Genomic DNA, 13,925 nt, shown 5'->3' with positions numbered 1-13,925 from the left:
TTTTCAGATAATATAATATTATACTTGTTATATTCAACTTTAGAAATGATAATTTTATAAAACTCATTCTCGCTTTTGGATATCTTGAAGAATGTTACGTTCGTCTTTCAAGATGATATAATATTCTTCTTCTCATATCTAAATAAAAGAATGAATAAACTTTTTCAAAAAATATATTTCTATCTTTAAACATATTCTATAGAATTTCATTTTCATCTATTGAGATGATATGTTATTCTTTGAATTATGTTTAATTATAGAAATGTCAATTTTCAAAATCCTATTTTGATATTGAATTCATTGTAGAATATTGTGTCGGCCTCATTCTCAATGCAGTATTTGATTACAAAATAGGAGAAATCAAAATCTGCGTGGTGATACATAATTTTTTCCCATCATCTAGCACCGCTAAGTCAAAGTGAGTGCCATGTGGATGCCATAAGTTCAACCATCAACAAAGTTGTGGCGCTAAAGTTATAACCTTTTAGGCCATGATCTGCTAGCAAAGCGACATATCGATTCATTAAATAATGGATCCATGTCAGCAAGCATTGTAACGGAGGAAACCTTTTAGCATTACAGCGTTAATTTATTTATAGGTTCTACGGTGTATGTATCTTGAGCACCATGGTTCTAGAATTAATTTTCTATGATTTTTTTATAAATAGTTTGTTTGTAATGTTAGTAAGGGAGTTTGGTCACTTATTTAATTTCAATCTTTATAGTTCTTTTGTGATTTCTTTTTCTTAGGAATGGTAACTATTAAAATTCAGAGAAGTACTAGATGCATTCTATTAGAGTATTTTGCTTATGCTTGTGGAAGCAATTCAAAATTTTCAAGGATGAGTGTAGAGAAGATCATTGAATCCTTCCAGTGATATATTTTCCTTTATATTTTCTTTCTTTTGTATAATTAATAATAAAAATAAAATTTCTTCACTTGTTCTTCATATATGTCTAAATTATTTAGTTTTAATTTGATGGTATAAATAAAATATAGAGTACTAATGAATTCTCTTTAAAAAATTTTCATAATATTTTTAATAAATCATATATTTATTTAATGCACATAGTGGCCATAGATGTAGTTAATATCACGTGTAATATGGAGCCTATGAATAGGAAAGTAGGTACAACTAGGTACGTTGGATTAATATGATGTAAGCATAGGCAAAGTGCTTTAATGTATTAAATTTCTAGAGTTGAATTATCATGAAGGGAACAATACATGTTTTACTTACTATTCTAATATTCTCGTAGGGTGACATACTATGGAAGTTTAGAGTGGTATTGACGTTGGAAGATTTTATTATCCTTTATCTCTTCATGTTTGACTGAGCGATTAGTGATACATATGCTCTAAATAACATCAATATAAAATAGAATCATTAGGAAACATATTGTATTTACATTCCTCAATCCATAAAAAATTATCCAAATAGTGTTTCATTTAATATTTTTTTATTTTAAATTAAGTGATTGAATCTCCACCAAAACTAATTTTTATTGAGCAGGATAATTATTTTAGTTGAAGCAGATAGTACTAGTATTTGCAAGTGAACATTCTTCCCTGTGGGATTGATACTCTACTCTATTACTATATCACTTGATTTGGCATTGATACTTACATATATTAAGTAGGGATTTTATAATTTTTATACTAAAGAAAACTTAAGCATTATTTAGGAATCAATTGATCCTTAAATTATTTTTATAATTCTTTATGATACTCTACAGGCCCCTATCAGTGAGCTACCAGCATTGCTATCGATATCAAGTGTCTGACAGGCCTGCCGACAAAATAGGTTTGGTCTTGTCTGAGCCCCATTTCAGGCCCAAACTAGGACATTCTAACATTACTTGGGCCCCAGGATCATCTTTTGATATTTTGGACTCAATTTTGACACTTTTTAAAGCTCAACAGAGCCTTTATATTCAAGTCCAATCTAAATTAAAAAATTTTTAGAAAAATGTACAATAATTTTTTCTTTAGTCAGCATGCACTCACATTATAATAGATTATAACAAAAATCAAGTTGATTTTATTTGGTTTGTACCCCCAAGAAGAGGTCCAATCTAATGACCAAGGATTAGTCGATTCTCAAAATATTTATGAAATTATAATTTATGTCATAAAATTTTTTGAGGAATCAATTTTTTTTTATGCAATAAGATTTACATTCAAAAATAAGGGGAAAATGATATATCTACAAAAAAATTCAAATGATTTAGCACAAATCTCACTGTAATATATGATTTGGCATGAATCTCATAAAAAATTGGAATTAGAAACTATTAAAATTAAATTCAAAATCATATGAACTCTAGTTTTAACAAATTCCTAGTCAAATTGGATGTCTCAAAGAGGCAAACCCAACGGTACCAAAGGTTATTCAATCTGAGCCCAAGTGAGACCAAATAAAACACTTGAATTATGATTAAAAACTTCAAATATTAATTGGATGACCAAATGAACTCCAAATTAGACATGTTTATAATCAATCAAATGGCTCGATGAGAAGAAACCAACGAGCCTAATATCACTCAATTCTGGCCTCATAAAGACACTTAAATGATGAAAGAATACTTTATGATCAAGAGAATCAATATGGACCGTATGATGGAGTTTTAGATTCTGAATTAAATTATCAAAATGCTCATCCAAAGAGCCTATAAATAGAGCCCATTCTTAACATGAGAGGAGGGAGGAAGAAAAAAGAGAACTAAAAATCTTTCTAGCATTTTTCTAGCTATCGCCACTGGCGTCCACCAATAACCACCATCAATGCCAAAAAATCACTATTAGTAATTTCCACCATCCTTAGAGTCTTAACAATATATAATCCTACCATTGGGAAAAATTGTTTACCTATAGACACTTACTGTAATCCCTATTGGGAAAATCAAGTTATGTTGTTGGTTTTTGTCCATTTGTGGATCTTATTCTATTATCTCCCTCAAGAAAAATGATACATCTATTTAATCCCCTACGTACTTCTTCAACAGTGAAGAAAGGAGGATTCTTGTATCACTTCTTTCGTTGTGAATTTTTCAACTAGGCAAGGCCCGAGATTTTTTCTCTATTAGGGTTTTCCACATAAAAATTTTTCTTGTCTTCCTACTTAATATATAAGTGTTAAATTTTTGTATAATGATAAGACATAAGACACATACTCTATTAGCTCAAATTTTCTAACACATCATAATATATACACTTTTTATAAAAAATTTTCATCTATTTTGGATTTCAACCTAAAATAATAAATACTTAAAAGCTACCAAATAATATAAGTGATCAATATTGCACAATTTACAAATACAATAACTAATGAATATGATAACAATGCTTTATTTTAAGGAATTGTAATAGAGGAATTGGAAAGGATGGATATAGCAAAATTATTATTTATTGTTGTATGACATCAACGCCTTTACCTTTTTTTTGTATTAAAATATTTTTGTAACTGATGGCATGCACACTCAAAATATATTGGACATCAACCAATCTTTCTTCACATTCAATTTCTCCATTGAAACCCTACATCTAATTCCAATAATGATTATATAACTAGAATTGTAATAAAATTTCTTGAATTGAATGATAAGTTAATACAATGGTTATTCTTATAGACAATATAAGAGCTTAATAAAAGGAAATTTCAATAAATGAAAATATATACACTATTCTCACCATATATTATAACTATAAACTCCTACAATAAATATTAAACTTATGCAATATTATTTATATGACAATAAATAATTTTAATACCTTAAAAATTATATTAATCATCCAATTTAGTAAGATGTGCATGCCTAAATTTACACAATTACTTGAACATTTTTGTATTGTTTATATACTATGAACATTATGCTATATCATAATAATTGGCAAATTATCCTACAATCAGAACTCTGATATTATTGAGCTCTAATATATAAGAAAACTAATCTAAATATTATATATCATATTTTCACCATCTTCATATAATGAGGTAGCATTTAATTCCACTGTGATGAATATTATTGATGTGATATCAGACTTATTATCTAAGAATTTTGATTTTTTTTCTTTCTGAAGGTGATTTTCACTCTATTTTTATCACATATAGATGTCTTTATATTTTGAGATAAATTAAATAAATTTAATTTAGGTCTTGTTTTATGTTTAACTTTATCTTGGATTGGTATAGCATGAATGTATGCATATTGACTTAAACTATATTTGAATCTCTTATTCAAGTTATTCAATATATTAATCTATAATGTTTCTCTTATCTATTGTGTTTGTAATAAACTAGCATATAAATCATTAATAGGGAAATTAAAGTTTCATTATAGAGGGTTTTAAAAATTTTACCCTAAATTTAAAGAGTTAGACTTTCTATAAAATTCATATGGCTTAGTAATTTCAACAAGTAAAAAACTCCAAATTAAATATTGGGTTTTGATTTTGTTAAAAATTAATGTCTAGAGCGTTATTTATTTCGGGAGGAAATTTAGACTATTTCAAAATTTGATATAAAATGAGCCCTCAAAATATATTTAATTAATCCATAAGTGATAGGTTTCATATATATAAAAGGCTTTCATGCTCTTATTTTATTGCTAAAAGTTAAAAATAAGCCATTAAATCTATCAAATTCATTAATCGATTATATATCATTACAAATATAAATTAATTTCAAGCTGTATAACCATTTTTAAGATTTTCATAAGTATAATTATTTCAGTTTCATATATAAATAGAATAAAAGTAAAAGAATGACTTTTAAAGTCATATTTTCTATCAACAAGTAATCAAATGAACCCTAAATTTGAAAAAATGTCCATGTTTTTAAGGGTGCCAATCATAAATTTCTTAATTTGATGATAAATTATAGAAGAGTTTTGATGCATTCAAGTTGATAACACAATGTAATCAATTCATCAAGCTCATTGTTTGGTTCAAATGCTACTCCATTGATCTGCTTGTAATTTTCTAGAATCTCATTTCTATTGCAACATCAAATTTATAAAGGGAGCATCAGGTCATACTGAGAATGCAAGCATAGATGATATGAAAGCATTATTATAGGAAAAATTCTGTCAAAAGAATTCACCCATAAGTTTAATGGATGAATAAAATGATTTCAATATAGATAAAACAAATGATGATTTTGAGAAATTTAAAAATTTAATGTAGGATGCAGAAGCACAGTTATACCCTTGTTGTAAGTCATTCTTAAAAATATCATATTACATTTATTTCTTTTGAAGTGTTGACACTTTTGGAATACAAGTTCTTTTGATATGTTATTCGAGTTATTGAACAATGTCTTTCCCAAAGGGGTGTTTTTTTTCTTAAGAATACATACAAAGTGAATAAGATAATGAAAACATTTGATCTTGTATCAAAAAAAATAGATATATGTCCTAATAATTGTATGTTATTTTAAAAAGATAAATCTGATCAAGAGATACATCATGTAGTTATATTTATGGAGTATCAAGTTAGTTAAGTACTATGAAGAAAATTATTAGAGGAAAGAAAACTCATACGAAGTTAGCTAAAATTGTTCAATATTTTTGTTAATTTTTACACTTCGAAGATTATTCAAAATAAAAAAATCCTTATGAAGTGATTATTTTCATGCTAAATATATACATAAATAAAAATGGCTTGTTATAGCATCCATTTAGGATTATAAGTATTCACCTTGGTTTAGCTAGTGATGCTTCAATCAATTTAGGATTATTGGTAGTATTTATAGTACTTGACCTATACTTTTAGTTCCACATAACATGTTGCCTTGGGATGGAATGCAACTAAATTATTTAATTCTATCTACTATTATACTTGGAGGAAAAAGACCCTAAAATGTTATTTATATTTATCTTCTACTACTGATTCATGACTTGTAAAAATTATGGTATGAACTTCTATGACACCTCCAAATTCATAATTCAATTTAACATATTCTAACCCAATTTGGAAGAGGTAACTGCTTGAAATTTTGTATTTTAAACTCTTTTACATATGTTTGATATGTGTTTGGATGTGTTTTGTGCGTATGAAAAAGATATGCATGTATTCTGAAGTGGGTTCTAGGAGTCTAAATGCATAGTGGTGAAATATAAAAATTTTTCTTATAGAGCACCTAGGTGTTGGGTGTTCTAGGCTCTTGGAACTATTCTTTCTGATTTTTTAAATTTTAACTAGCGCCATGGTGCTCAAATAGTGGTACATCGGTGCCAGGACATTTTTTGCATTTATAGATTAAAATCCGCTATGTCATTCATTTGATGTTTGGCAAACAAGTAAGAGAGAGAGAAAAGAGGAATTGGAGAGGAATGAAATAGATTTGAGTTTCTTTGAGCCATATTTAGCTGTTAGATAAGTTATAAAAATTGTTTGAATCGAGGTAGGTCACATTATGTCTATCCCAATTCTCAAAAATATAATTTTTTTTAAATTTTTGAATAAAATTTATATTTTCGTTACAGAAAAATGAGGATAACTTTACACTGATAAAATTTTCATTTTGTGACTTTCCATATGTTATAGAGATTGAAATTCTCAGCATTTTGAATATTTTTTAGTAATTTATATTGTGTATTTTGAAATGTGTGCCTTTTTAATTGAACAGAAAATAATTTTGACTCTAAAAAATAGTCTTATACTGTAAAAACATAAAATTTTGAAATTTATTTTTAAATAAAAATTTAATATTTTTGTATGAACTAGAGACTCAAATTCCATATAAGTGGCCTAGGTTTGAGAGTATTGTGGCACCAAAAACTACCATTACAATGTTTGGGTCTGTATTTCTACAGTAGTTTTGAATTCTGCACACAACACTGTGGCACTAGGTCGAGTGTCGCAACACTAGAGCACTAATAGTGTTTTTATGAATAGGGAAAAATAAATTGAAAATAAATTAAAAGTGGTTTATTATGATTTGAAATGAAAATACTAAAATTTGATATGAATTGAATGATTAATGTGAATGAATATGAGCACGTGATTGGAAGAGTTGTATCAGATATATATACTAGACAGAAGATGGGAACTAAGTGTCATACAATATAAAGTGCTATGTCATGGGAGTTACCTCTCGAACCCTATAGGGGATAAGGTTCTACATGGTGGGAGACATCATGGAACTTGTAGGGGTCACCTCTATAATCTTATATATCTTGTGAATGATTCTGATACTATTATTGATTATTAATTGGGAGTTATATGGGTAGGAACAAGATTCAATATACCCACATATGAATATTTGATAGAATATTAATTATTAATTATTGATACTAATTACTTTTTATTAAAACTAAATATTAATATTAATTTCTAATCTTGATTATTAATACTGATAATGTATTATTACTAATATTATATGGACATTGATCTTACGGACATTGATTTATGTTACTTCTGACTAATATTATATAATGTATAAATGTATAAGTTATAGACTAATGAGAATGATTTGATGATACGATTGAATGACAAAGATAGAATGATTGATAGATTAATATAAGTGATTAATATATAAATCATATATTAATTTGTATGTTTTATTACATGATTTGGAGCATATTATTTCTCTTTTTTATTGTATTGTTTTTAGTAATAAGATTTTACTTATTGGTTGGGCTTTAAACTCATTACATGATTTTACATGATTTCAGGTAAAGGTAAGGAGCCTTCATTTTGAGGCTATGTAGAGATATTAGTATAGTTTTCTTCTAGTTCCTCTAATTTATGTGTATTCTTTTGTAGCTAGTGTGTTTATTGCATATATATATATATAGTTTTGGGACGTAGGATGTTGTATTTAAATATTTATTATAGTAATGAAAATTATATGTTTTTACTATTTATATTTCCTTAATGCAATTAATTTGATCTAGATATTAAATTAGCCTGTTTATAAATGAATTAGTTGAAAAGATAATAAATAAAGAAAAAAAAAAAGAAAAGAAATTCTTTCACTTCAAATCTTGAGGCGTGATATCAGAGCAATAATTTTGAAAAGGTGATCATAAAATGGAGTTATAATAATTGGCGTATAATTTTAGTGGGATAGTATTAAGTTCATTTGGGCACTCATTTTATTTATTTTCATGTTCATATATGTTCAGTTACATATTATATGTACATATGAATTTGTCAAACCTATATATATATATATATGATAGATGGATAGAGTACCATTTAGATAACTTTTGTATATAGTACTCCTCTGACTAACAATTCTGATATAGTTTTGCAATTTTGTAGTCTGATAACCCAGATGATGGGTGAAGTATATAGTAGAGTTCTTGTTGTTAAATATGATGACATAGGCAAACATCTACGTATATTTTTTAGATTGAAGCCTCTATAGTTTGAGGGTTTTATTGAGCGGATTGGTCGAGGAGGCTAGAGAAGACTTTTGATAGTATATAATATCCTTAGAAGAAAGTACTGTTAGCAATTTTGTTAGATGGTAAGGCATAGCACTAGTGGATGGGCTAGTAGAAGGATAAATTTTGGGGGAGATTGAACTATTTGATTAGTTGGGATAAGTTTTATGATGTATTTTGAGCTTAATTTGTACCACCATTTGCATGATAAGAAATGCAAAAGACCTTTTTAAGACTAATTCAGGGGAGTACGATGGTTATACAGTATGAGACTGAGTTTACTACTTTGGCTAATATACTATGTATTTTATTAGCACTCCTAAGGAGAAGTGCTATTGGTTTCTAAGTGGATTTTGAGATAGTCTAAGATAGCTACTGGTTTCATTCCACATTTTTTATTTCTTTGATCATATGGAGAGAGCACATTATAGAGAATGATCTAATAGATACTAAGTAGTGGTGAATTGCAAGTAGGAAGAGGTTCACTAGTAAGAAATTTGGCAGTGGGTTTTTTGAAAAAAAAAGAGTAGATTTAGAAAGACAGAGTTCAAGAGAGATTGTTCGTTATTATTTGCACCAGTCTCTAGTAGTGGCGATGTGTTCAATCCTAATTTCATTAGTGAACTGTATGTATTCCATAGTTATGGATACTGATATTTTGGTCAGTGTTAGAGGATGACAAGACAGTATTTTTGATGTAGATAGGTGGGACACGGGGTGGCCAAATCTCCATAAGCAAGATTTTATTGATTATTTGAGCCTCAATATGAGAGTTTTGTTAGACCAATAGGGAAATCGAGGTCAATTCTACTCCATAAATTTTTTGATGGGCTATTTTGTAGAGGTAGTGGATATAGATTTATGGAAAGCTCAGGAGTAGGTAGTTCATATAGAGTTCAAAGAGAGTTTGGTAGTTATGGTACACTAGCTTTAGTTCATCAACTTGTACATAATTTTACTTAATTAGAGGCTCAAAATGCTCCTTATATTATGATAGGCGTGGTTTATATTTTTAGCATGCTTATCATTTTTTTTTTAATTCTGGAGACAATCATTTAATTATTTTTTTTAGTATTTCTTCAATTTACTATATCTGCCTTCAGTTTTATTACCATTTCTTTTATTATTATTTTATTGACTGAAGATGGTATGATAGCCAATAGATTTTATAATATTGATATTTTTAATAGAAAGTAGAGGTCTAGTTTTATTTTACTACTTATTTTTAAATTTAATGTCATTTTAGATATAAACTAGTTGAGTCGATATGAGGCTCAGATTGATTACTTTAAGAAACGAGTCACCTTATTTATGGGTATTCAGACTTCATATTTTAGGGTATTAAAGATACTTTATCCTATCTGATTTCTACTATTAAAGTAGATATATTATAGAAGAAAGGTTGTATGGTATTTCTTGCCTCAATTCGAGATACTTGGGTGGATTTGGGTTCTATTTCTAATGTTTTAGTAGTGCAAAAATTTCTTGATGGTTTCCTGAGTTGTTAGTCAGTTTGCCTTTAGATAGAGATATTGAGTTATGTATTGATATATTTTTGGCAAGGTTCTAATATCTAAGACTCTATATAGAATGACATTTAAAGAACTTCAGAAATTAAAGGTATAGATTCATGAGTTCATTTACATATGTTTCATTTATCATAATATGTCTCCATGGGGAGAACCTGTACTATTTGTTAAGGAAAAGAATGGTATGATGTGCATGTGCATTGATTACAGGGAGTTTAATAGAGTCATGATCTGTTAACCCCTATATCTCAAACCACGCAAGAAAGGACACAAACTGATGAATAAAGTGATACACGCCTTAGCGATGCACATCACTTAAGGGGTCAAACGACCTCCAAATGCCAAACGGATGGTATCGTTGCGATCAGGACACTGAATTCTGCTAGGTCGAGGCCCCTCATAATTTAATCGGATGAGATTGGTCAAAAGAGACGATCGACACCCAAAATTAAAGCACGAGGCTGATCAAACGATGTCGGATCAACAAACAGACTTCTTCATTATGTTCAGAACATTACTAATACTCAAAAACTGTATTTTACTTGTTCAATCTGGATCATCCTAATGAGTGACATGAATTTTGAGGCAACGCATATTTCGAGAAAATCAAGCCTCGACGTCGCTTAGATGACGTCCGATCATGAAACGGATTATGCCATTACGTCCGGAACGTCCTCAACATTCAAAATATACATCTTTTGTAATTAATTGTGATCAATCATAATGGTGACACAGATCCCAAGATAATAACACGCATATCAAGGAATTTGGCCCTCGATGTCTCCCAAATGATTTCAGATCAACAAATGGACAGTGTCATTGCGTCCGGAATGTCGTCTACATTTAGAATATATATTTTATTTAATGAATTTAGATCATCTGGGATGGTGGTGAATTTCTAAGGCGATGCAAATATGATATTAAGGCCTGCGTTACGATGGAAACGAGGCCTCGAAGATGCTCGGATGACGTCCGATCGACAAACGGACAGTGCCATTATGTCTGGAACGTCGTCGAAATTCAGAATATACATTTTGTTTAATAAATTTGGATCATCCGAGGTGGTGGTGAATTTCTAGGTGATGCAAATATGATATTAAGGCCTGCGTTATGATGGAAATGAGGCCTCGACGATACTAGAACGACATTCGATTGACAAACGGACAGTGTCATTGCGTCCGGGACATCGTCGACATTCTGAGTCTACATTTTATTTAATCAAATTGGATCATTTGAGATGGTGGTGAATTTCTAAGGCGATGCAAATATGATATTAAGGCCCGCGTTACGATGGAAATGAGGCCTCGATGATACTTAAATGACGTTGGATCGAGAAACGGATGGCGTCATTGCGTCCGGAATGTTGTTGGCATTAAGAGTCATGTAAATTGTTTGGCTTGAACGATCCACAAAGAGCATGAATGATTGTGACAATTCATACACAAGAATATGCTAAGAATTTGTGGGCTTCGATGTAATTTGCTTGAAGTGATTTCATCCAAATGAACTTCATGCAAGCAATACAACTCAAGTGAAGGCGATAAATGTCACAACACCTTTACAATCAATCATTATCCAATGTCAAGAAAATACGTTGATCCATTATAAGTAAAGATTGATGATACTACAATAAGTGCTAGCACCTACAAACTATATAACAAGAGCCAATGAATGTAGTAATGCTCTTGTAGTCAACCGTCATTCAACATCAAGCAAATATATTGGACCTCTACAAGCAAATGTGAAAGATCTGCAATACATATGAGTCTGCTACGAATACAAATGTATGCACAACATCCGTCAATGGGTAGATGCATAAAGACTACAGTAAATGCAGTATCCTGCAGTCAACTTCAGTCTACGGATGAATACATCTGCCTCCAACAGTAATTGCTGTATTATAAAGACTAAAATCATAGCAAAATGTATAAAGAATACAAGTTCTTATGAGCTTCTACAATCTAAGGAAGGAGATTAGTTAGTGCACTATGATCCGCCTACAAAAATTAATAAAAAGTGCACGACAGTCTACCTGTATAAAGCAGCAAACAACTGATCCAGAAGCTGCTACGCCACGCCACCAGATTTGCAACATTCATACAAGCAGACAGAAGGCGTTTACAATTATTTCAAAGTACCCCTGCATGTGCACTATAAATTGTATACACATATGTACACTAAAAGGGGTAGAAACAATTATAAAACCTGCATGGGCCCCAGCGAGCATGTTATTGATATACACGTGATGTCTAGGGATGCTGCGCAGGTTGACAAGTGAATTCAACTTCGAAACCGATCCTTCTATAGGGTCAATAGAAGTCGACAAGGTTCGCACCAACAAACAAATATACGGTTGTGGCGACCGTCATATTTATCTTAATACGTTCACGTTAGGCCTTTAATGCCTACAATCAAGAGAATTTATTAATCAAAGGCACAAAGCCTACGAGAAACCTGATCCTCTATCGACCAGTAGATAGAGTCAACAAGGTTCAATCCAGAAATTGGAAATGCTCCCCAAACACCCTGATGATGGCCGTGTTGAATGCAGATCTCAACCGGAGGGGTTCCCCAAATATTTTTAAATGTCTCCCAAATATCCAAAGTTTATTTCAAATATTCCAAAGCTCCACCCAAAATACCCATAAAAATCCAAAAACTCCACAAAAATACTAAAATCCCAAAAATATTTAAAAATGAAACTATCCATCCCAAAACTTAAAGCAAAATCCATCGATCCACCCTCAGCAACAGTTTGCCGGGGTGGACAAATTAAAGTTTACTTCAACTCACAAAGAGTTAAATGCCTAGTCAAAAATATCGCTATGATTCATTCTCAAAATAATCTCTTGCCAGTAAGGACATGGTACGTGTCTTCTAACCGGCAGTTTCGCCGCTAAATGGCACTGCAGGTAAACGGTTATGACCCGGGGCCCTCTGAACCGAGTGGTTCTGCCGCCAAATGGCACCACAGATACCGGTTATGGTCAGCGCCAATACGCTCCTTATTGGCATCAAATTCTTGAGATCTGAATCAATAGGATATGATCGATAGGGCACAAAGCCTTCTGTTAGCTAAGGTGGATTCAAATTTATCCCCTTAGACAAACATCCATCCCTCTACAAGGTCCCTTTGGACGAAGCAATCCATGGCTTCAGACAAGGATCCTTCTGTCAGGTTGGGTCGACTAACTCCTCTGACTAAGTAGACCAGGGACCACGATGGCCCAGTACGACGGAACCATGGGATCTTTATCGGACCCATCATCCATTCTCCCAACATCCGCTTTAAGTACGAGATGGTGAAAATTTCATATTTTAAATATCAAACTTTTCAATACTTTCCAAATTCCCAAATCCAAATCCAGTTCCCCAATCTCAAACCCATTTGCTGCTACTATACGCCAGATAACACGTATATTCTACGTATCTGATCGATGAGTAGCCTTAATTGAAAGTTCTCTCTCGTGATCGAGAGGGGTAATTAACTATAGGGGCTTGCGCCTATAGGAAACCATAACTCAGGTCATAAAGTCCTCACAAAATGAGGGTGAAATCTCTGGGTAGTTTCTTATCTACAAACCCATCTGCCTTCCATAATTTACCCGGAACGTAATTCCGTTAAAACTCCCTCGCCGAAAAAAAAGAAACATGCGGCGGGGAGGCCGAGGCCGAAATTTAGGAGCCCACATGATCAAGAAAAAGTACCCCTTACCACAGATTCATAATAAATTTGATCAACTTATAAGATCATCTATATTTTCTAAGATTCATATGTAATCATAATATTATTAAGTGAAGGTGAGAGAGTCTGATGTATTGAAGATTGCTTCTAAGTTCCTATTCATGCCTTTTAGAATGACAAATGCACTAGTGATTTTTACAAGTCTCATGAATAGGGTATTTAGAGATTGGTTGGATCAGTTTGTGATCATTTTTAAAAATAATATTTTATTTTATTTTCTTTTGAAAGATCAAGCCAGACATCTAAAGAATATTTTG

This window comes from Dendrobium catenatum, unplaced genomic scaffold, assembly GCF_001605985.2.
Source record: "Dendrobium catenatum unplaced genomic scaffold, ASM160598v2 fragScaff_scaffold_853, whole genome shotgun sequence".
NCBI classification, from domain to species: Eukaryota; Viridiplantae; Streptophyta; class Magnoliopsida; order Asparagales; family Orchidaceae; genus Dendrobium; species Dendrobium catenatum.
This window is presented reverse-complemented; position numbering follows the sequence as displayed.